The sequence below is a fragment of the Schistocerca gregaria genome, unplaced genomic scaffold (genome assembly GCF_023897955.1).
Source record: "Schistocerca gregaria isolate iqSchGreg1 unplaced genomic scaffold, iqSchGreg1.2 ptg000445l, whole genome shotgun sequence".
Taxonomy (NCBI): domain Eukaryota; kingdom Metazoa; phylum Arthropoda; class Insecta; order Orthoptera; family Acrididae; genus Schistocerca; species Schistocerca gregaria.
In genome coordinates, this window is record NW_026061867.1 from 227,331 (window position 1) to 232,279 (window position 4,949).

Consider the following 4,949-nt stretch of genomic DNA (forward strand, 5'->3'; position numbering starts at 1 on the left):
TTTGTAAGGTGTTTTTAAGGACGAAAATACGCCGAGGACAATCACTGCGTAGATGCCCGCTCTCGTTACAAATATAACAAGTTTCTACTTGCCCACTATAAACGACACGTGCTTTATAGCCACAGACCACGATATTCGAGGGAATATTAACTTTAATGCTCATATCAACAGAACGAACCCCACTGTAGCATTGCAATTTGTGTTGGCTAGACCATTTTTCCATTCTGATTTGCCGAATATCACCGTATTTACCAAGAACATCTTTCAACAGGTAATGTTTAACTTCTGGTGGCAAATTGAATACTCGAACCTGTTTATATTCTACATCGGCATTGGTGATTAACACGGTACTCACCGATTGGTCGCGATGATGGAATTCCGCCTTTCCTCCAGTTTTCTGCAATATCTTCTCCAGTTGTAACGGAGTGAGAAACTTGACAAAGAAACAGTAATCCGCCATATCATAGTACGCTGTGTGAACCTGGTCAGAAGTTATCCCAATTACATCTACAATCCAATCATGAATTTCCAGAGAGCTTGGTTGCACACGACGCGATGCCTTGTCAAACTCAAAACATAAAGTATTCTTACGGGGAACCGATTTAGCCATAACTGTAACGATAAACGGCCGAAACCGCTAGTAAGAGAAAAAAAAAACAATAAGAGTACACAAAAACGCAAAATAACACGAGAAAAAAAACACAATCACAGTCACAAGAAACGATGTAAACACGGCTTGCGGCGCTACGACGGCACGGAAGTGAAGGCACGTCCGAACGCTGTCGCGTCTCAAGCGGAACTGACCACTCGGCCACGACTGCTCGCAACTCCTGCGTTCCTCGATACGCAGAAAATACAAGCGGTCCGCGACTGCGGATAAGGTTGACAGGAAACGAGATCCGTGCACTGGTTAGCGCAGGGCTACCATCGCTACGAGACGGGCCATTACGGAAGCGTCAAAATCTTCACCCGGATAGAGACTCGAACCCTGAACCCTTAGGTTAAAAGCCTAATGCTTCACCGACTGAGCTATCTGGGCTCACGTTCCTTGTGCCTGGGGCGGCTGCAAGTAACGTGAATAACTGGAACGCGCGTGTAGGCGTACTACGATAATTGCTGGCTTCTGGCGCAACTGGCGACTTCACCGACTTCCCACTGACGCTGGTAGCAGCCCACAGCGGACCAGTGCCTCTTCTCCCTTTATTCCGGTGCTGACAGTAACTGCATCACGTGCCTGTTTTCCGCGATTACGATCGGTTGAAGCTAAGGAAGGAGGGCGACCGACGATAGTTCGAGGGGCAAAACATGGAGCGGAGTGTGCGCAAAAACTTCCGTTCCGGTACCGGCAATCGAACCCGGGCCTCCAGGGTGAAAGCCATGTATCCTAGCTACTAGACCACACCGGATCTGTCCGGTAAACCTCAGTTTTACTCCGTCTTCTCCTGTGTTTCGTGCTGAATCTGGACTCACTGCTGTTCTCTGTTTGCGAGCATATTTCCGCCTACAGGCTGGCATTGCGCACACTTCGAAATTGACTATCCAATGCTGTTTGCATCATATTTTACTTGTAATAGAGGAGCAGAAATATCACACTTGTACGTTGTCATTAATGGAAGTAGACTTTTTGACGCTGAGGCTTGCCCTTCTTGTGGACAACGAACGACAATTAGGTTCGTTCCCTAGCAACAGCAACGCCGTTAATTCAGCTGAGATGTGCAGCAAACTGATCGCCCCAGGTGAGGATCGAACTCACGACCTTATAATTATGAGACTTACGCGCTGCCTACTGCGCTACCGAGGCACGTCACAGCCAACGTTGCAGGAAATTTGGTAAGTCTCGCATATTAGAGATGGACAGTTTGTGCTTTCTCGAGAATCATGTTGTGTTGCAACACGTGCTTTCCCGACTCGCTAGATTAAACTGCAGCCGCAGCTTTTTCAACGGAAAGCAGCACTGCCTGACGTTACAGTACATCACCCTTGCGGAACCTGATCACACCGGCCTGTAGGGCAAGGCTGAGACTAGAGTTCGGGAAATAGCATGCGACCGTCCAAGTACGGTCTCTTGCGTGCTGCGTGTTTGGTTCTTCTCACAGCGAATCCTGCTATACATTCCTGAGGCTGACGCAGCTCAAGCGAGCAATCCGCGCGGCAGCATTATAGCGAGAACAGCAAACCGATGCGTCGGCTGGGAATCGAACCCTGGCCGCCTGCGTGGTAGGCGAGCATGCTACTACTTTTTTTGTTGTTGTTCTCATTTTGTTCGTTGCAGTTGTTGGGGGCGGACGTCCGATGACGCCCGTTCAAGTTCATCGTTGACTCAGTACTTTATTACAGAGGGCTGATAACCCTCTGACCGAACACGCTGAGTTATCGTGCCGGCAAAACTTAAGATTACGAGACTTACGCGCTGCCTACTGCGCTACCGACACGCATACCACTGAACCGCAGATGCTCGACAAGCTGGCCGTGCTTCCAGAGCAGCTGTCCCTGAAGGACGCCAGAAAACTAGCGTCAGCAGTGCGTCAGTGGGAAGTCGGTGAAGTCGCCATTTTAGCCACAAGCCAGCAATTACGACATGCGAATCACTCGCACACGACGCAGCTGTATGACAATGCTCGTGCGTGGGTGCGGATAGCTCAGTCGGTAGAGCGTTAGGTTTTCAACCAAAGGGTCCTGGGTTCAAATCGCTGTCGGGGCGAAAATTAATACGTTTTCGTAACGCCTAATGTGCTGGCAATGGAATCACTACAGAAAGAGTAAGGCCATGCTGCCTTCCGCCATTGGATTGCTTGCAAAGGTGGCAGTTTCAGTTGTCGAGAGACGCTTCTGAGACGTGCAGTCGTGGCCGAGTGGTTAAGGCGTCTGGCTTGAAATCAGATTCCTCTGGGAGCGTAGGTTCGAGTCATGCCGGCTGAGGAAATTTTCTCGTTCTCAAAAGATGGGCGTTTAGCTGCATCCTAGCAGTTGCGTCACTACTAAACACGTGGGTCTCCAGCAATGTGCAGTGTTCTTTGGTGCAGCGCTACAGTCGCTCCCAGAAGCCACAGCTCATCTCCTCGTCTCACAACCGTCCACCAAGTGTCAGTGCAAGTGTCGCCTCTCTGGGCAGTGCAGATGTGTCCATTTTAGCTTGCAGACGGTGACGTGTAGCAATTTATGAGCCAACGCGAGTCAAATGTTTTACCTCGTGTATTTGCTAGATACTGCCTCACACACGGTGTAGAGGCTCACTTCTTCCTCTGTTTCGTTCTCTGCACACGAGTTGCACGTGGCATCGATGTAGCACAGGTTTTCTAGCGTAAGCGAAGTCAATATTACATGAATCGAGTCGACATGTTTGCTTGTTACGACGATGGAAGCTGAAGAAATGTGTGTGGTACTTCACTGCATCTGCTGTTCGCCTTTCAGCGTCCCTGTGTCTTATCAGACGAAGATGACTGTGAAATCGGCAACGGGACAGAGGTCAACGAAGACGTGCAAAACGGCGACATTCTACGTCAGCCGAAATAGCTCAGTTGGGAGAGCGTTAGACTCACTATCTTAAGGTCTCTGGTTCGATCCCTAGTTTTGTCAGGGCTTCGTTTTTAAGCTGACGCCAATGGAATTGCTCTGAGTTTGTGATAAAGTAACTACAGCCGAGAACGAACGTGACTCCCTTCTGTAACTGTTCTGGTTGTCTAGTGCTTGCCATAAGAGGAACACATCTAGGGAGACAGTATACAGTAGCCTTATTAACCTGGGGGCTTATAGTTCAGTCTCTTGGTGCACGTCAATGGAGTTTTAATACACTTATGCAACTACCAGCATATCTACAAACCTCATTTTATCGGCCATTACAAATTCATACATGTAAATACATTCACATATACTTATATCACGTAATTACATTCACATATATTCATATTACATGTCCACGTTCATGGTGTGATGACGTCGTAGTCTCTTATTTCATCTTACATTTGTTAAGCAGTATTCCCAGGGGGAAAATGATACATTCCTTAAATTGTCCTTTCACTGTATTTTAATAATTGTTTTTCTCCTTGGCTTTTGGTTCATTAGCCGTTCTGAGATGCTGTCCTTTCGCCACACGTTATCTCATTGTTCGCTGCACTTATCGCCATCAGCAGCCATTGTTTAACGCGCCCGACGCAGTGACGCAAGCGCCACGTTAGCAGGAGCACTCCCCGCGCACACACTGTAATGTCGCCCCACGCTCATAAAGTCGGTGTTGTATATGCCCTCCAGTCCGGAGACTGGATACGACGGATTCAGCTCTAACGCTCAAACCGAAGAACACCAATACCTCATCTCGCGCATGGGCGAGGTTTTCGGCCAGTGACATTGAAGGTAAGAGGCGCACTGCAGGTACGGCATTATCTTCCGTCGTGCATTATAGTTCAGCGGTTCTCACACCTCAACTCGTGGTTATACGAATTTCCTCTGATATCTCCATCGCACACGCATTACGCTCTTTGTATTCACTTTGCTAGACTGTAGCGTTTACTCATATTACGGCTGAGCCGTTATTTTCAATATTATTAGGCCTTAATACTTTTGTATCACTTCACACGTGCGAGTATTTTACTCGTCCGCCGCGTTGCACTTCACATACATGCATAAGTTGTTCTTGTTCAAGTATAAAATCTCACATAAAATTGATAATAGTGCATACATTAACAGAGATGACACATAAATTTACAATTCACATCCACATTTCATATACGGACTCCATGACATGCACCCTCTTACACACTAATATGTAAATCAAGAGTTATCTTTCATTTATTCTGAATATTGGCATTTTCTATTCTTGTCTTGCAGGACCTACCTCCTGCGCGTTTTTACGTCCACAACTACACATAGAAAAGAAGAAAAGAGTACATACATAGATTTTACATAGACATCGACATTAACAATAATATAGTTGGCAAATAAATGTCCAATTT

General features: G+C 47.1%; 1 non-coding gene across 1 annotated transcript; it reads right to left on the reverse strand.

Moving 5' to 3' along the window:
• Positions 1–1,728: 1,728 nt before the first annotated feature.
• Positions 1,729–1,801, reverse strand: Trnam-cau (transfer RNA methionine (anticodon CAU)). Its single transcript has one exon. It is a non-coding gene; the product is annotated as a tRNA-Met (tRNA).
• Between the last annotated feature and the right edge of the window lie 3,148 nt (positions 1,802–4,949).